Source organism: Ambystoma mexicanum, chromosome 12, assembly GCF_040938575.1.
Source record: "Ambystoma mexicanum isolate Mex_15411 chromosome 12, UKY_AmexF1_1, whole genome shotgun sequence".
Taxonomy (NCBI): Eukaryota; Metazoa; Chordata; class Amphibia; order Caudata; family Ambystomatidae; genus Ambystoma; species Ambystoma mexicanum.
Window position 1 is genome coordinate 992187743 of NC_090936.1, and position 20182 is coordinate 992207924.

General features: G+C 45.9%; 1 protein-coding gene across 1 annotated transcript in view; it reads right to left on the reverse strand.

Annotated features, from left to right (window-relative positions):
• MIOX (myo-inositol oxygenase) overlaps positions 1-20182 on the reverse strand; it is a 108665-nt gene that overhangs the window by 46660 nt on the left and 41823 nt on the right. The window lies entirely within an intron of this gene.

The window sequence follows — 20182 nt, forward strand, 5'->3', positions numbered from 1 at the left end:
TTAAGTACAGTGTAGTCCCCAAGCACCCACAAAGGAATGTCCGCACACTGTATTAGTTAAAACACAGTCTTTATATAATTAATATTCGAGGTTATGTACGATATCACGATAACTCACTTGGTACTCGGTTATCTATAATGGCAAATATACAGTTTTACGTGGTACCACAATTACTATTAGATCTCTTTAAAGTGCATCAACTGCACCGTTAAATGTCACACAAATCAGTTCGTAACAGAAACCAACAATAGATATAAGAGGAAAGCAGTTGGTTAGAACAATTGGCAGAATACTGGCTCCTAACACTGGACACAGTTCTTTGTAGAGAGCCCCCCACCTGGGCAACCTGTAGAATAAAGATATATCACAAGCTCAGTCCATATATTGTTCCCAAGGGACTTTCCAATAGTTCTGCAATCCCAAAGTACCTGGCGTTGTAGCGTTCCTCGTCTGGGAATCGACGGCCCTTCTTGAGTGCCCTCCCTTTAAGGCAGGAGTCACGGGTCGTCGAACGTCCAATGGAGAACAGGGTGAACTACGGCAGTGAAGTGGCAGCTTCTTTCCTAGTGGTGCTCGTCGATGGGGAAGCGTAAACGTCCTGCAAGGAAGAGGCATGCGGGGCACCTCGATGTCGATAGTTCTGGACCGCAAAGAGTTTGAAGATCTGTGGCCCAGCAAGGGAGTCGAGTCATCGGCGTCTCTGTGGACTTAGGGTGGCGGGAAACCCACCGGCGGATACTCCTCGGCGTGTCGATGGTCTGGCCTTCTCCAGCGGGATAAAGCGGGAGACGATGCGAACAAGAGTGTCCTTGGATCAAGAGTTATTAGGCAACGGGAGCACTGCGGCTCCGGTTGGCGACGGCGGTCGTCCACAGTGGCGGACAACAGTCCAGGCGCTTCTCTTTGGGATTCCGCGGCAGTCCCCGTCTCCGGTCGGCAGCCTGTCGTAGGTTTGTCTACCAGGGAGCTTTGGCAAAGATCAGCTGGTGCACGATGGTCCCTCGTAGCTCGGGAAAAGGGCGCCTTACCAGGTCATCTCTGGGTTAGTCCTTGGAGACACAGCAGCTTTCAGAATGATGAACTAGAGCAACAGCAATTCTTCTCTTCCAGCAGGGCTTCAAGGTCAAGCATCAGTTTCACTCCAGTTACTCTTTGTAGTTTGGACTTCAGCTCTGAACACTTCTGAACACGATTCCTAGCAGTGAGAGGTCCCCAGATATACTGTTGATCTCCCATTCATTCCGCTGGGTCACACTCGAGCATCCAATCACTACGAAGGGCATTCAGCAGTCTGTCAGCAAATCGGGCGCACAGTGCATTCAGGCCATCCACTTCTCTCCAGACACTCACAACAAGTTATGTGTATTGGGACAAGTACCACGCCATTCCACACTACACACTGCATTCATACCAGTTTCGGGCAGGGCTGTCTCAGTCATTGTGTCAAACACCAGAAACCAGACATCCACAACCGGAAGTGCATATTCGTCACACACTCTATTCACCCAGGTCCCACCCACAGGCGTACCCACAACATACGGTCATTGGGAAGGCTCCAGCCAGTCTGGTCAGCACTTCTCCACACTACCATATATGGAGCTTCCACCCAACAGCCAGTCAGGGGGAAGGGACAGAGTCAGGGTTTCCCAGGACTTCGGGAAGATCAAGGTAACAGGCGATGGAAGGCAAGAGGCCACGGGGGCCATCTTGTCCCCATCAGGAATCTACCAATTCCAATGACCGGGCCTGGGCATCCCAAAATGGAGGACGCTCAGGCCACCAGCCAATTCAGCACGGGGCTACAACCAGCCCGTACCCTGCTCTGTGGGCCACACACAGGTGCCCAAAAACATATACTAGGTGCACAGGGTTGTAACCCCCACCCATGGGTGCCATAAGGGTATCCCATGGGTCTGTTCACCAAAACCAAAAGAGAGAGCTGTACCGCCAGGAGTCCCACATGAACTTGTGCGTGGAAATCGCAACAGAACACACGATAAAAGGCAGTAGGATACGGAGGCCCTGTCCCTCCGATGCTTTTCCATCATCACAGTCACCCCCCCCCACCCAGACTGAGGTTAGGGTGCCTAATCTCTCACGAGATAGACACCCTCATTCAGACGGTCAGCATACCTCCTTCTGGAAAGCCATCTGAATTATCGTGACTCTTCCATGGTCTATGCTCTATGGTGAAGTCTAGCCCTTGCAGGCTAATGGACCACCTGAGCAGTTTCGGGTTTTCACCCTTCATCTGCATAAGCCACTTCAGGGGCTTATGATCTCTTTGGACCTTGAAGGTAGACCCTGTCAGGTAGGGCCTAAAACGCCTAAGGCTCCAAACTATGCTAAAACATTCCTTTTCAACAGTAGCCCACCTAAGTTCTCTACCCTTGAGTTGTCTACTGATGAATATGATAGGATGTTCCCTCCCTTTGTCATCTAACTGGACAAGACCGCTCCAATTTTGGTGTCGCAGGCATCCGTCTGGACGATAAAGGGTCGGCTGTAGTCAGGCGCACACAACACAGGTGCCCTACACAGACTTTCTTTCAAGCCATCAAAGGCCCTCTGACAGTCTTCAGTCCAATTAACTTTCCTAGGTTGTTTGGGTGAAGTCAGAGCTGTCAGAGGTGCAGCTATGGTTCCATAGTCTGCCATGAAATTGCGATAATACCCAGTGAGGTCCAAAAATGCTCTCACCTGGGTTTGAGTAGTGGGAGTCTCCCAGTCATGAACATCCTGTACTTTACTGGGGAGAGGTTGGATCCTACCTCATGACCAAGATATGTGACTTTACCCTGAGCTATCTGGCACTTGGTGGCCTTGATAGTGAGGTTAGTCCTTTTCAAGGCCTGCAACACCTTATCCAGATGTGTCAAATGCTCTTCCCAGGTGGAACTGTAGATGGCAATGACATCTAAGTAGGCCACAAAGAAGGCCTCCAGCCCACTGAGTGCATGATTGACCAATCTCTGGAAGGTGGCAGGGGCATTCTTCAACCCAAAAGGCATGACCCTAAACTGCTAGCGTCCCTCTGGTGTTGAGAACGCCGTCTTTTCCTTGGCCTGGTCCGTCAGAGCTATTTGCCAATTGCCTGAGGTAAGGTCAAAGGTGCTCACAAATTTGGCAGCGCCTATGGTATCCACGGGCTCATCAGCCCTGGGCAATGGGTGCGCGTCATTTTTGGTGACGGCATTGACTCCTCGGTAGTCCACACAGAACCTCCAATCCTTGGTACCTGCCTGGGAATTTGCCTTGGGGAGAAAGACCACTGGACTGGACCAGGGACTGGTGGAGGGTTCAATAACACCCAGATCCAACATCTTGGCGACCTCAGCCTGGATGTGGTTCTTAACGGTATCTGACATACGGTAGCACCTGCTTTTGCCATGCACACTGTCACCAGTGTCAATTTCGTGCATACACCAAGGTGTAGGGCCTGGTGTCAGTGAAAACAGAGAGGCATACTGCCGGAACAAAGCCTTGCAGGCCCTCTGCTGCTCTGTCGTCAGATCAGGCCTTCTGCTGCTCTGTCGTCAGATCGGGAGAGAGATGTACTCCCTCCACTGAGCCATCCTGAGGGTTGCTATGCAGCAAATCAGGAAGGATCTCACTCTCATCCTCTTCTTGCTCTGAAGCTAGCAAGAGACATGAGACTTCTGCTCGCCGGTGGAAAGGCTTGAGCCTGTTAACATGGAGTACTTGAGGGGCTACCCCAGAGACTCCCATCCTAACCAGATAATTGACCTCGCCCATCTTGGAGATTATCCTGAAGGGTCCAGTCCATTTATCTGCCAAAGCTCGAGGCTTGGTAGGCTCCATCACGAGGACCTCCTGTCCCGGAGTTCAATTCACTTGCGATGCTTTAAGGTCATGCCAGTACTTATTCAATTCCTGGCTGGCCTTGAGGTTTGCTGTTGCCTGACCCATCATCTGTGTCATCCCCCATCCGAGGCCTAACACATAGTCCCACACTTGCCTGGCGGGACCTGGAGGGGTGTCTTCCAAACCTCCTCTGATCAAGGCAAGGGGCCCCCCTCACGGGATGTCCAAAGAGTAACTCAAAGGAGCTGAAACCCTCTTGAGGTACCTCTCTGTAAGCAAACTGCAGGCCTGGCAGGAGGAGATCCTATTTCCTCCTTAGGGGCTCTTCCAAATCACCTAGCATGCCCTCGAGAGTTTTATAAAATCTCTCAACGAGACCATTGGTCTGGGGATGGTAAGAGGTGGAGAACTTATAGGTTACCCTGCACTCTTTCCACATGGTTTTCATGTAAATAGACATGAAGTTGGATCCTCTGTCAGAGACAACCTCCTTAGGGAATCTAACACGGGTGAAAATGCCCAGGAGAGCACTGGCAACCACCTTGGCAGTAACAGTCCGAAGGGGTATAGCCTCAGGGTACCTGGTGTCATGAACAACCAAGACCAGGATGAACCGATCTCCACCTGAAGTGGGAGGGTCAAGGGGACAGACAATGTCGATGCCCAGCCTCTCAAACGGTGTGCCAACCACTGGCAACGGCTGCAGTGGGGCAATGACACTGCCTTCAGCCTTGCCAGACAACTGACAAGTTGGGCAGGTCCTGCAGTGGGACTCCACTTCTACTCCCATCCGAGGCCAGTAGAAATGGGCAGAGAGCCTCTGCTTCGTCTTCTTGGTACCAAGATGACCAGCTAAGGGCACCTCATGCGCCAACTGCAGCAGAAGAGCCTGTAAACATGGGGTACCACCAACCTCTTGAGGGCACCAGGTTCAGGCTTAGTGGGCTCACTAACAAGGAGCCCACCCTCCCAATAAATCCGGAATGTCCTAGGCACTTCTCCTTGTGCCTGGGACAGGACCTGTTTCCTCAGACCCTCGAGAGAGTGGCACTATCTCTGTCCCTTACAGAAGTCTGCCCGGGAGGGTCCCCCTTCAGCTAACAAGCATTGAAGGTCGGGGTGGTCCTCCGGGTTGAGTACCTCTCCCACAGGAAAGTCTTCTGGCTCTTCTCCCACAGGAGTTGAGACGGGGTTCACCACTGGACCCAGCCCGTCCGGAGCATGGATCACAATGGGTGCTGTCGGAGCAGCAGGAAGAGCAGGGGCTCCCTCCACAGAGGTGGCCTTCTTACTCTTCCGTTTCCTTCGCGCCTTGGGTTTCCCCGTCGGTGGGGGTACCAGGCTCGCAGCCAGACCCTGTGTGACCTGCAATCGGGTGACCGCCACAGCAGCCATGGGTAGACCATCCGTGATCATCCCCAACGCGACCAAATCGTTACCTAACTAGATGTTCGCAGGCATGTTGTCCTGAACCAGGACCGGAAGCTTCATTGTCTTGTCTCCAATCGTAATGTTGATTAAGGCTACAGGCGATAATTTGGGAGGCCCACCAGCTAACCTGGTGGTTCTCAGAGGAGCACCTACATAGTCCTCTGGCTTGAGCAGGGTCCTGTCCACCACTGTCATGCTTGCCCCAGTGTCTCTCAAACCAGTAGAAGGCTGGCCATTCAAGAGGACACTCCTCAAAAACCTATGAGTTTTCAGTGGGATAGTTGCCAGTACTTCTGCGTACTGGTCCCAGGCCCCAAGGGACACTAAGGAAATCTGTACGGGAGCACTGAAGGTGAACCCAATAGAGGAGGGGAGGACAGTGGCCTCCACCTCAGGTATGGAGTAGGGGTAGGTCAGGCTGACAGCCTGGACTCCAAATGCCTTACCCTTACACTTGGGGTCACCCCTTCGGTGATCCAGAGCCCCAAAATCCCAAAAAGTGCCAGGAGTGCAGGGTTCGGTACTGGAACCACTTGGACCCTGCTTCACAGCACGTGGACCACTACTCTTACTCCCACCCACAACAGACCTATCCCCACTAGGTTTTTGGGTCTTAGGAGAGGAAGGTTTTGGTTTACCCGACTGTGATTGCTTCTGGGACTCCTCAGCTTTCTGAGAGGTCCCCTTTTCTTTGTCCTTGTCCTTCCCACTGGAGTCCTTAGGGGACACCCGGTGGGAGACCCACTTGTCAGCCAACCTAGCCAGCTTAAAGGGGTACAAAATGTTCTTGTCAGCAACATAATGGCGCAGCTCTGGTAAACAGGCTTCCGAAAAATGCTCAAAAAACAAAAGGTGGGACAAGTGTTATCGTGCATAAAAGGGGTGGATGGGATTCCGAGAGAGCCCTCGCCATGGCTCCTCCTCTTTGGGGTGTGGTTAGAGGAAGAAACTGAACAGGAAGAGGGACATATGCTGCAGAACATTCTGGTGGTAGCGAGATGTTGCCTAGTCCAAAAGTGGAAAAATCCACACATTCCAGTGGAAAGGGAATGGGTGGCCAAGATCAGAGCAACATATGACATGGAATACCTCATGCACCTTCTGGACAAATCCCGGTCCAATATTGAGGGCCTGTGGCTTCCCTTTTTCAAGAAGTATGGAAGATAAGGGTGAAATGGGGAAGAGACCCTGAGGAGAAGGGTTTGTGATGGTCTTACCGGTTATAACAAAGCCATATCCTACTTGACTTTTTGGGAGTTGACAGGGGAAATGGGAACCACTGAGAAATGGTTGCAATGTAGGCTCTAGGACCCTCGAACTGTGCGTCCAGAGAAGGGGTGACACCCCTGGTTGACAACTATGCAAATCTACTAGTGCTCGCTGCATCGGAGTAAGGGGGTGTGGGAGTGGGAGGGAACAGGTGGCGGGAGGGTAAGTGGGGGAGTTGGTTTTAGAGGAGAGGGTTTAGGATGATTTGTAATGTAATAAGTGAAATGCCAATAAAGTTTAATTTTGAAAACAAAAGTGTGGCCCCTTTATCCTCCTTGATCTTAAAGCATAACCATAATTTATTGTATTTGTATGTATAACACCAAGAGGGTAAACTTAATTCAAACCGAATTACAGCCATAGATACCGACCTGGGAAGACCCAACACAGCTCGCCATAACCTACTTGTTAGGGATACTCACAAACAGTATAGAAGAGTGGAAGGTCGGTCTTCCCAATAATAGACAGTACCCCAGACCATGAAATGGGGTCTCCTATTTTCCCTTGAAGTACCACTCTGCCTGTTTAAACACAGGCCGAGCTACAATTCAAATGAAGAGCAAAAAATACCACGAGGTATGCGCCAGGCTGTAAAACAATAATTTGTGATGTCATCTTTGATGTCCTGGGTGTTAGTCTTAGCAGTGCACAGTGGTGGCACGAGTTATGGTTGCTTAGCTTACCATAACTGATGAATTTCTGGAGTTTTTCGGTTTTACTTGTAACCATAACACGTCCCTTTAACAAAGTTGTTTCATTGAATATATATATATATATATATATATATATATATATATATATATATATATATATATATATATATATAAAACACTGCCTGCTGAGGTAGCAGCCGTGTAGTTATGGTTAAGTTGCTCAACTCATAGAAAGAGCAGTTTTTGGGTGGCTTATTACTTTGGCACTGTTTGACGAATCCTCACCAAACTTTGCAAAACAAGTATATGGCCAGCTCAAAATGATTTTGCGGTTTTATCCGGGTGTGGGGGGGGCAAAGTTATAAGGGGTTCCCAAAACCTTTGAAATCCTCATAGAGATAATGGAGAAATATTTTTGCTCATGCCTACAGCCCAAACCGCTGGACGGATTTGCAGCAAACTTCTGCGAGGAGCGGCAGCTTGGTCCTGAAAGCGTGCATTTGCAAATTTGGTGTAAACCCGTCCAGTATTTTATTTTTTGAAAAGACCAATAAGTAGATCTGAAAAAAAGTATTATATCTGCGTCCAGTCCGCGGACACATTTCCTGGTTCGGTGTCTGCGGACACCTCTGGACCAATTAGAGGATGGCGTGGTGTTTGCTGACCTCAAATGTGCACACTGATTGGTCAATTAAAAACGTGAGATGCGTCAAAACCTTTGAAACGGACACCATGTTGGATTTACGGACTGTGCTCGTAGTCCGTGAACGTCGCGTTAAAAACCTATACAAAATCAATAGTAAATCTAGAGTACAATGGAAGGAAATAGGTTTGGACACAGGACTGTGGATATTTTTCTTTACTGGACATCCTGACAGAGTCCTTAGTCTTTTTGTTGCAACCCCTCATAGAAATAGGGCAAAATCGATTTTCCTTTTCTTTTCTTTATAAATAAAAGTCTTTGCAAACAAGCATGCCACCACTATGTTAGACCCATACTTCTGCACCCTTAAATAGACATACACCCACGTACTTTTGCCATACATCCCTACCATCACCACGCTAATCCACAAACATACATGCATCATGCACAAAATTGACACCATCAACTTCATGGTTTAAGTTTAGACACTCGACACACATCTCCCAAGATCTGCATCCGTTTATTAAATACCCTCAACCTTAAACTTTGGGTGCATCACACTCGCAAAGAGAGACAACACCCTGACACGCCCATCCAAACCGGAACACACCCACATACACACCCCAAAACCAATGGACACCCCCCACTGACACACCCATCAAAAATAGTCACACAACCACCCACATACCCAGAAATTACAAGACACACCCATAGAAATGCCCATACAACGTGAAGCGGAGATGCTGAAACGCTGCAGAAACACATCACTGACACATGCATTTTACACGTCAGAATTTCAACTCTGAGATTACGCCATGTAGTTGCGGAAAATTGCCAAATGTCAGGACTCCTCCGACTATGTCAACATGGCCAACACAAGCCAAGACAGACACAACACTGACAAGCCATGCACACACATCACACAGTGACACAGACATATTCCAACACGTACCAAGACATAAATACACAAATTCAAACCAACGACCACAGCACACTCGCATACCCATCAATACCCTAATCAACAAACCAGGTGCATACTAGGAAGAAAAAGTGATTGTCTGACCACAGGGTGGTCCTAAAACTTATACACTCACTGAAAACACGCAGTACACACAGTTTCTACTACAAAACCGAATGATGCACCCATCGCAATTAGCATCAAACGCCTCCACCTCTGGAAATCAATCTAAACCATCACACCAGTGGCCACAATCCCTGAAGAGGTGTCCAGCAAGATGGTAGCTGCAAAGGAGGTCTGGCACAAGATAAACTTCGCTGAAGGAGAGGTGGAACTGATGTGGAGTTCACCCACCACAACTGGATAACCATGTCACAGACCCCTGGACACTGCACCATGCAAAGCCAGCAAAGCCACACTTGGCCCACTCACAGAGAGGAGATCAATGGCCTGGGCATCAAGCAATACACCCGGGATAAACTGAAGAAGAAGTGGTTGGGTAAGAAGCAGCGGGTGAAGCTGAAATACATCAAGTTCACCATCGCCCAAGCTCTTGGAGGAGAACCACCAGGTGCCAGGTTGTGAGGAGGTGTGCACAGAGATATTATTTTTGGGAGACGTTTTGGTGAGAAGAAAAGGGAAAGGGCTTGGCAGTAGGTTCATTCTGGAAAGGGAATGAGGAATACCATGTGTCACCTAAGGATGTCCTCGCCCCACTCCCCAAGTTCCCTCCTCCCAGGTGATCCTCCCTCGCATATCCACCCCCAGGGTCAGGATCCACATTTGATGGCCTTTCCCTGGCCACCTGAGAGGAGGAAAAGAAGTGAGGGCGCTCTCAGGTTCCTCACAAGGAGCATCCAAAATCAAGAAATTTTATGTTAAACAACTATTCATTGTGTTTTCTCATCAAGAACTGAACATTTGAATCTGTGTCCAGAATGAGAGAAGCCTCCTTCTGGATCAAGAAGACACTCAGTTTACACTTGTCAAACTAATGAAACGACCTCTGGGGAGGTGAGGTGTGATGAGGATGGGACGTGGCCATTAAAAGCCATACATTGGGTGTTTTTTTCATCCACATCATTTTCCACATTCTCTGGTATAGTAGGTGTGACAGACCTACTACCCAGGCTTTGATTTTCTAACAATCTTGCAATCAGTTCATTTTTCTTTCCGTTAACAGGAAGGGACTTGACCGTACACGTTTCTTTCAGTTGATCTACTGTTAAACTGATCAGGGCTTCCTGTCTGAAGTTATCCATATCTGGCATGCTACAATTGCTTTTCTAGTGGAGCTTAGCCTTGTGAAGGTTACTATTTGAACAAAAGTAAAGCAAACTCTCAAGGTAACAACTCTACAATATATCCTCACCGGCAGCCACCAGTGTTAGGCAATGTTTGAATGCAGTACCCTCTGGGAACACTACAAGCAACTATGACTACAGGTATAGGCAACCCAACCTTTGGTATAAGCTTGTACTACACAGTTTAGGTAGTGTTGAGCAGCCAGGCTTATCTCAAGAGGGGAAATGTGAGCAGTAGTGGAGTTACACAAAGATTCACAGTTATAGGTATTCAAATAAACTCTTACACTCAAGGTTTCTTGCATAAACAATTATTAATTTATTTATCAGTCAGTTATAAAGCCTTCTTTAGAAGGGAGCAATACACTAGTAACACACAAATATACTTCAATACTGTACACTCTGAGTTTCTGGATCAGACAAAGCCCTTTTGGGATGGCCCACAGACACAACCTACCCACAGGTGACTTCAGTAACAAGGGTGCTGGGGACGTTAATACCTTACTGTTAGCATACAGAATACTCTCAATAGTTTGCAAAATGCAAAGGTTATTAGAACACAAGAAATAACAAATATTGTTAAGCAGGGCAAATACTTTCAGATAGCAAGAGAAGAGTCATTCAATTCCATAGGCTAAGCCAAAGTCAATAGGCAAAAGTATTTGTATAGGATGCAGCACTTCAGGTAGGTAAATGGAAAAGTCTTTGCACAAGTTCCTAGGAGTCTTTGATAAAAAGAAGAATCAAATGTAGGGCCACAAGCTGATTAGACTTGTGAGTTGCAGAAGTTACAAGCACTTCCACAGTAAGATGTAAGTTCTCTTCGACTTGTTTTACAATATCTTGGTAAAGAAGAAAAGATGCAGCTGAAGACTTCGGTTCCTGTGCAGCTCTGCAGATCTCACTGTTCCTGGGCCTCAGTCCTGGTGACAAGAGGGAGGACGTCGGGGGACTCCTGCACTGGTACTGTCAAAACTGGCAACCGCCAATCTTTACTTTCAGTGGCTGTTTCGCGTTTCAGCTCCTTGTGGTACAGCAAATAACAATAAATACGGTTCCTGGCTGTCAAGGTGGACTTTCTTCACATCTGAGGCTTGGTCAGTCCTGCTTCGTGGGACTCCGGAGGATCTTCCAAAAGCTTTAGGCCAGCTTACAAGCAACACACACAATCTGGTGTCCCTCTCCCTGGCTCCACGGTTTCTGAGTAAATACAACCAGCTCCGAGATGGGTATCCAGGTGGTTTACTTGGGAGTCGATTGGTCCTACTAACTCAAAGGGAGAAGTCATCCTTGCAGGGCTTCTCTGTCGATGCAAACTTGGCGATTTGGACCTGCAGCAGTGCTTCAGCAGTGCTTCACCGGGAAAACCAACGGTCCAGGAGTTGAAGCAGCCGTCCTCTTCAAGCTCTTCTTCGGTTCCTTCGTCCAGTGGTCGACTCGGCCTTCCAAGACAAAAGACTTGCCTTTTATTCAGTTCTCTCCTATTCATTCCAACCTAGCTGTCACTCGCCCAGCAGGGTGGCTGTCCTTGCCTGACAGTCAGCCAGCCAATCACCACAGAGTGATTTTGGGTCTCCTAGGAGACTAAGTACAGGGAGTTTCGGGCACCTCCCTCACTTGCTGGCTACCCCAGACACTCTGGAGCCAGAGGTGGGTTTCACTCCTGAAGCCCACCAAAGGCGAATGAAAAAAGAGACCAAACCTGGTTGGGCGCGCAGAGAAAAACTCGTGAAGGGCCTTTCCACAACGAAATTGTGAAAAAAGAAGACCAGGGACCATTTTAACAAAGGAGGTTCAGAGCCATTTTGAAAAACATGGCTCCCGCGATTTAACATTACTGGAGCTGCGAACAGTTCCTGATCGGGGTAAAACATGGTAGTTCATTGCAAAACCACTGCCACCAGCCATTCTGAGAGGAAAGGGTAACATATAAATGTTACATGAGTAACTAGACCCAGGGGATACTAAGTAACCCCTCCAGCACTCTATTGTAAGATAGGGTGTGCTGGGTCTAGAATTTTACAGGACTAAGTGAAGTCAATTTCCCTCCACTGCCCTGGGAAACAGTAGTTGATCCCAGAGAAGGTATTAAACTTTGTGAAATCTGGAAGACTTCCCTGTGGCACTGCACTGAAGGTGCTGTGTGACACAATTTTAAAAGATGATGCCTATTGAGTTGGTTAGACTCCATAACCAAAAAGAAACAAACATAGAAAACACATTGAATTGAAAAGTTCAAAGTTCCAAAGTTTAGCAAAAGAGCTCGGGGGCTCTAAGGTGGGAGGAATTGGCAAAATATTGAGAATTCTCCCAAACAGAAATTTCCTAGATCAGTAGAAAATGCAATTCCGAACTGTCCGCGAAGCACAGATCTTATCGTGAAGTGCAGACGGGTTCGAGGACATGTCATAATGCCGCGCGCCAGCGTATGGTCATGTGGCACAGTCTGGAAGGTCTGCGATGAAGTCAGATGTTCGTAGACGTCTACGGATGGGAAACCAGTTGAAATAGTTGCAAAACGTGTATAGAAATGTTAAAAATGATTCTAGAAGGTGGGAAATGGCAGAGTTTTAAGGTAACACTTTGTAAATTGGATACAAATATTGCTATATTGGGTAAGTATGATATTAGTAAGTTGTAGGAAAATAGCATGCACTGGTGAAAACCCATGAAATTCACTGAAAAAACTTTGTTAAAGTGACAATTTGGTTAAATTGCACTAATAAAAACCTATATATTTCACTGAAAAGACTTTGTTAAAGGGACATTATGGTTAAGTTGCACTAATAAAAACCTATGAAATTCAATGAAAAAACTTTGTTAAAAGGATGTTATGGTTCCAAGTAAAACCGAAAACTCCCATAAATGTGCCATTTATGGTAAGCTAAGCAACCATAACTCGCGCCACCACTGTGCACTGCTAAGACTACCACCCAGGACATTAAAGATGACATCACAAATGTCATTGATAACATCACTGATGACATCACATATCTGGGCCACTTGTTTTTGTTCACTGACATACATATAGGCGAGGTGGTTTTGTTCAATGACAGTCAGAATATAAAAATTGAAAAGGTGCTATATATCTAGACGTTAACCTTGTCATATGTTCTTAAAGTACTTTCGTTAGGGTTTGGTCTCAGCTCATGGTGCACATAAATGAGCAAATGAGCAGGCCTCAAACAAACAATTTATTTGCATAAATGAAGATGAACTTTAAGGTTATTAACATTTTCTTATGATGCTGTTTCTTTCTTCCTTACTTCAGTTTCCCTGTATGTGCCTCTGATTTGTATGCATCATGGTTCTTCATATATTTTGTTTGTACTAGCATAAGTGTTGTAAGTCTTGAATTGTTAGTTAGTTATTGCAGGTTTAACATTACTCAAAACTCTGATAAGGTAGCATTCATTATTTACTATCCAAAATTACAAGATTATAAATATTGTACGTCTATGGTGCATGCTGCAGTCATTGCCTATGTTTATATATGATTAGGTTTCTGTAATAACAAAATTCTGAATTTTCTGCAGCCTCTGACCCACTATTTTTGGTGGTGTCTTCCCCTTTTTCAGGGCGTTGGAGTAGTATAAGTAGGAAGGAGTTAAACAGAGTACCCAATGCAAGAGGTCTGAGGGGATTTGGGATGCACACGATCACCTGTTTCAATGTTCACAGATGATGGAAGCGGGTCTTGACTACTGCCTTAATTTGAGGTTGCAGTGCATATTTTCATCACTAAAGATGAGGATTTTTATTTATAGTTGGCGAGGGGAAAGTGCTGTATTGCATAATTGTAATCTTGGTAGTGCATAGGATGACTATTAAGAATGCATCCAGTTTTGGATATCCTAGGTAGTCGAGGAGCAGGTTTCTTCTGCATCTAGATCTTATAAAGAGATATATATTGTCAGGTGGACTCAGTATCATATTGTAGTCCCAAGTCATGTCCTTTGATGACCCCGATCAGGGGGTCAGGTAGATATTAAAAAGGGAAAGAGACAGTTAAGACCCACAAATGGAGTCCCAAAGAGTAGATACACATGCTCCAGTACCCACCCATTGCTTGCAATCTTTCAAAAAGTCAATCTTACCAAAGCATTTACGTCCAATCACTCACATGGTTCAAGGACTGACAGAGGCTCTTGGTCCACAGTAGCAGATGGCAGGCGTGGCGAGATTGAACTCACTGGTCCACCTGTCGTAGCACATTAGACCTCGTTTTACTGCAAGCAGTTCCTCTGGCACTTTGGGTGACAGCTCAATTGAAGGTACAGCTAATGCTTTTACAGTTGCTTATAGTTTGGAGAGTGTGAGGAGGTCGGCTATGGGTCTGTAGCTACTTGAGTTTCCTTAATACGAATAAGATTTGGAAGCACAAACAGTGAAGCTGTTGATCCTTAACTTCTGATCTGCACTCTTTTAAATTGTAACTCAGAAATGTATTTAAGTTATTGTTCCCACACTATTACATTAAGTATAGGTATAGAAAAAAAGAGTTCAGTTCATGGAGGTTTTCTACTATGACTATGCCTTATTTTAACGCATATTATGGGGCGAAGCTATCACCGATATGTTGTTGCAGGGGCAACTACTGGCATCTTGGGACAAAGCGATCACATGTGTGTTCTTACAGGGACAGCATCTATGATGTTGGGGCAAAACCATCACAGCTGTGGCTTTAAAAGATAGAATGGCACTTGGAAACATGCTTTATTCCTAATTGCAGTGTTCTGCAACCCCGTCCTAACCTTGCTCTGAGGAAGGGAAGGTCTCACAAGGTCAGTGTGTGCTAGGTCTAAGAATAGACCTGTTGGTTTTTATCCTTCATAATCTTGCTGTAGTTTTAATGCGTATCACGCACCACCAACACCACAGTAACCCTGGTAACCCAGTACCTGGTGTACCCCAATCCACGGTCCAGAAGAAGGCAGTTGAACTTTATACATCCTGCTGAAACATCCTATGGAAAGGACAAGGACAACTAACCTCAAGTCTTTGCCCCTACTAACAGTTAATGACCGGTGATGTCAACGTCAATCTAGTATTGGTCAAAGGACTGTTGCAGCAAATAAAGGCCAATAAATGGATGTGTTAGACCATAGTTAGAAGCTCCAAGGATGAAACAGTAATCCTGGAAAAGAAAATACATACATAAACACTGAGCACACTATATAGCTAACTGCGTTAGGTAGATAAAGGAACCAGGGAACTTTGTTTCACCCTTGCACCTGTCTTTATGATGTATTTTTGAGATGTGTCTATGTATTAAAATACAAGTGTTTAATCTAATGTTTGCCATGTATGTTTGTTAAACTGTCTAACTCTCACACACAATAGAGGCACAGTAACATTAAACATGACCAGCATGGTTTCTTTGAATGAAAATTGAACTAGTACCATTTCTCGTGAATATACAAAAAGTAAATACAACGGGCCAATGAGAAACGCCCAATTTTGAGAAACGCTTACAAAATGATTTTTTTTAGCATTTTGAATGTTAACAAGAGATGTTGAAGGTGAATGCGTATTAACTACCACAGATAGATTAAGGAAATGGCATGGACAGTGATGCTTTTTGAATTCTGATTATTAGGACATTTCTTGTCATAGTAGTTTATAAGGGCAAATGCTGGCATCTTGGGGCAAAGTCAGCATAGGTGTGTCTTTACAGAGGCAAAAGTTGGCATTTTGGGGAAAAACCATCAAAGGTGGCAGCTGACCTCGAAGCATTTGGTCAAACCCATCACAGCTATGTCTTAAAGGGGCTAATGCTGGCAATAGTTGGGCAAAGGCATCATGAGTGTATTCTTCCTATGCCTGCTTAATGTAATTCAAGCACTGACTTTTATGCACCCCCCGCCCCCATCATCCCCAGCGCCCTTATTTACCTGTCCATTCAAGTCGAAGACACACACAACTCCTGCATGTGTCTCTCTATCTCGTACACCGTGTCACTATTGGCCGCATTCTTTGTCTATACTGTATAGCTACAAAACATACCTACTAAGAGCTGGGCTTCTGTTTGTTTCTGTGCATGTGTACTGCATGTTTATTCCACTGTCGAGTTACCAGTTTCTATGTGTCCTCCTTTTTTCAAAGACCAGTAATGATAACTAAATGTTAAATAAAAACACTTATGAATGAAGTTATGTGTGCCTGCTAGTAGCATTGTCACTTTGATTTCAAAGGAGGTGTGATTTGTGCTGTTTTATTTGTGAGGGTGCTCACTGTTTTCTGAGAACTTGGTTAAACATGTCAGTGATGGCCAGGGGAAATTAATTCCCAAACTGAGTATGGACCCATGCTTCAATGTGGTCCCTGGTCTGTGATGTGGCTTGCATTTGTGAAGCATTTCTAACAACACTTTGGTGGCAATTGGCATGCAAGTTATATTGGTCTGATGCCTTTCTTTTTCATAACTGCAGCATGTGTCCTACTCTTACTCATATTATCAATACAATCCTCAGTTGGAGGAAAGAATGGTTTGCAATCTGTGACAGGGTCAGGGATCTGAGCCTGTCAAGTGGGCATGGGAATACCTCTTCATCTGGAGTGGGAGCCCTACAAGGAATTTCACCTAGGGCCAGTCTTGCCCCAGGATATGGGTGTGGGAGTTGGGAGGACCCCTGTCCCGGCCCCTTCAACTTGTGCCTGTTTGCATGAAATGAGTACCACATTTTCTTGCCCAATGCCAATACAGCACAATGCTGGCCAGCATCTTTATTGTCCCCTAGGACATGCCTAGCAGTGGAAGAGCATGCAAGCAACCTGATGGGGAAGGAGACAGCAGGGAGCTGTGCCTTAGAGGAACCTGCGCAGCAGACCAGCGGAGCGAGCACGCTATGTGAAACAGACCAGCACCACGGATGTACCTGCAGCCTCAGCGAGTATGCAGAGAGGACCCCTCAGCCTCCGCACACCATGCAAAAACCCGGGGACAATTCCCTTACCTGTGACAGAGCCACTGACAGGTCCCCCTGGCAAACTGGCATACTCAACACTGATTTGAAAAACTGAAAAAAAATCTGGTTGAGAGAGCAAGTAGGTTGGATTTTTCTTTGAATCTTGAAGAGTGTGTTAAATGAAATAACATATTAGAGAATATTACAATCACCTTTTCATATCAACAGGCACAAGAGTACCTATTGATATTTTCTTCTCCTTGCCTTAGGAGGACCTATTTGCTGCTTCTCATGAATGTACTACCCGGCATAGCAGTAATAGGGCCGAGACATACCATTCCTAAACAATTACAATCCTGTCCAATTTGTAAATACAGGGCCATTATAGAATCTATAAGGCATTGGGCCTCATTACGAGTGTGGCGGTGCAGAAACAAGGCTGCCGGTAAGCTTATCAGCACCCTTATTTCCAGACCACCACACTTCAAGTCTGCCTGCCGGGTGCAACTGCCCCGTTAGGCAGAGTTGTCATGGAAGCATCAGCACCGTTAGCAATGGTGCTGGTGCTTCCGAGACCCCATTCCCGTGGAGTCCTATGGGACTCCACGGGAATGGGGACTTCCCGAATCCTCCTCCAGACTTCCCGCTCCGCCGGGACTTGTAATGTCCCGGGGGCACCGGGAAGTCATGCAGCGGATTCGGCGTTTCGAGGTCGCGAGGTCAGCGGCAACCCGCCGGTAGCACCAGTGGGTTACCACCAACCTCGTGAGGCCCATTATCTTCCTGCAAAGTGCTGACAGACTTATAGATACTTCAAATCTTTTGTGCCCACAGTGACTACCATTAGATCAAATTCATTCTGGTTGGGTTGTTTGAGTAGCCATTAAATATCCTTCATATAATTGCTCTAATTAAATTACGGAAAGAAATTGAAGCTACATATTTAAAGAGATATATTATATGAATTTTCTTATGAAATAATTTTCTAAACTCGTATATATAAATGAAATTGTATTCAAGGTGCCAAAATTAATAAAGACTATGGCAAATTCTCAATTGAACCACTAATAACATTCTATCTGCAGAAGTTCATTCCCACTATATCATTTGGTGGAGAGTCAGGATGGAACCTCGATCATCGGTTATGGCAAAAACTCGAAGGAAGATTTTGGAAACTGGCATTGGGGCTTTCAAAGGACATCTCAATGGTGGCTCTGAGATACGAATTGGCTCTGACCTCACTTCAGACGACAATTATCTGGAAATCCTTATCCACTCTGAGGAAAATGAAGCTTGGTCAACAAATTCCAGCATATGAAATCTTTGTCAATGACACTGCTGGTATACACTCGGGCCTACTTCAATCATGGCTTTCCGCTCTGACAAATATCATGGAAGCCGCTAATATCAGCATTGAAGAATTAATTGATCGCCCACAACATGCGAAAAAAAAACTTGAGCTATGGGACTGGATTCTCACCTACGAACATCGCACATCTCTCAAATCCACTCTACCAGGTCACAAGAGCATGATCAAATTACACTCCCCTCCCAAATACTTATTTTCTTCCCCCTCTCGCCACCATCGGACTCAATTCCTGAAATTCAGACTGAACGCCCTTACAACAAGAGAAACACTCTGGCGACGACGAGATACTACAATCAACTCCGATAAATGCAGGTTCTGCAAGACAGGAGAAACTGAGTCATTAAAACATCTTATAACTGAATGTACTCAGCTCAAGACCGCTCGCGAACTACACCTTGGTGCTTATAAACCGTTCTTTTATGATGCCGATGACTGGTGGGACACTGTCTCGATCGGGAGAAATACCATGCTCACATGTAGCTTAATCAACTTCTTAGACATGATCTTGCCCACTGATCGAAAATCTGTCTGTAACCAAAGTACTTAATCTGAGGTGTAAGGAATCTTTTGTTCTTCCTCTTCTTTTTGAACACCTCAAAGAACTCTATTGCCATATTATAGGTGTGACTCAAACATGCACTCTTAATGGGAACCTAACAGTTGAATCTCAGGATACTGTAATGTAACAAAAGTTTGATCTTGTATTAAACTGAAGTTTTACAATAAAAAAAAAATGAAATTGTATTAGCTGTTTTTATTGATTTTATAGGTTAATAATGGAACATTTTTATTGCATGAACATTTTTATTTTTATACATGTGAAATGGTGTTTTATTGTTGTATGATGAGTGAAAAGTTTGTTAAACTCAGTCACATAAAAAAAAAAAAATCAACACTGAAAAGTCCTAACAAACTGGAGCATTGACAGGCCACCATTGCCTGGAGCCGGCATATCCACGTAAGAGAAAGGGGTGGGGCTTAAGACCCCTGTTATGTGTTTGTTCACCTGTAACACCTCCCCGGGGGAAAGGATAGTGGTTGGCCCAGGGAATCAGGTGAGGGTGAGAGCCAATGTAGTGGAAAAGGGGAGGCTAAAGAGGGGCACAGGAAACAGAAAGGTGTGAGTTATTTGGATGATGTCAAGGGAGAAGGAAGACCAAGAGACCAAGCGGTGAAAGGTCGGAGTAGGGGAGGGTGGAGGATTGCTGACAGAGAGTGAAAGATAAGGGAAACAGTGGCAGATGGGTTTGAGTGTGCATGCTAGGTGTATGAGTGGAGCTAATAGAGTGAGGGGAGTGAATGAGAAGGTGACTGAAGGAGTGGAAGGAGAGTGACTGTAGGAGTTGGTGTGATTGTAGTGTAGTGGAGAGTAGTAGTGTGGAGAGGTGTGAAGTGGAGAGAGAGAGAGAGAGAGAGAGAACGTCAGAGGCGGTGAGGAGAAGAGCAGTAGAGAGGGAAAGACAAAAAAGAGTGGAAGGAAGAAGGAAAGCAGAGTAGAAGAAAGTGGAAGGCAGCATAGAACATCAGGGTGTGAAAGGAAAGGAACAAGTGGGGGCATGAGTGTCTGGGAGGCACCTATTCTTATGTTACACTGCATTGGGGAGACCTAGGTTTGGGACCACCTGGATGAGATAGTTGGTAAGGGTACTTGTCCTTAGGCCATCACCAGCAGGCAGGCGGAATCTTAGACAGCAGGTGTTCCTGATCTCTTGAGGTCATCCTGCGGTTGTAGGACACCTGGGCTAGCGAGGGAACAGCCTTCAATACCCGGGAGATAGAGAGGGGTCGACCTTTGTGAACCTCTTTCTGATTCTTCTAATGC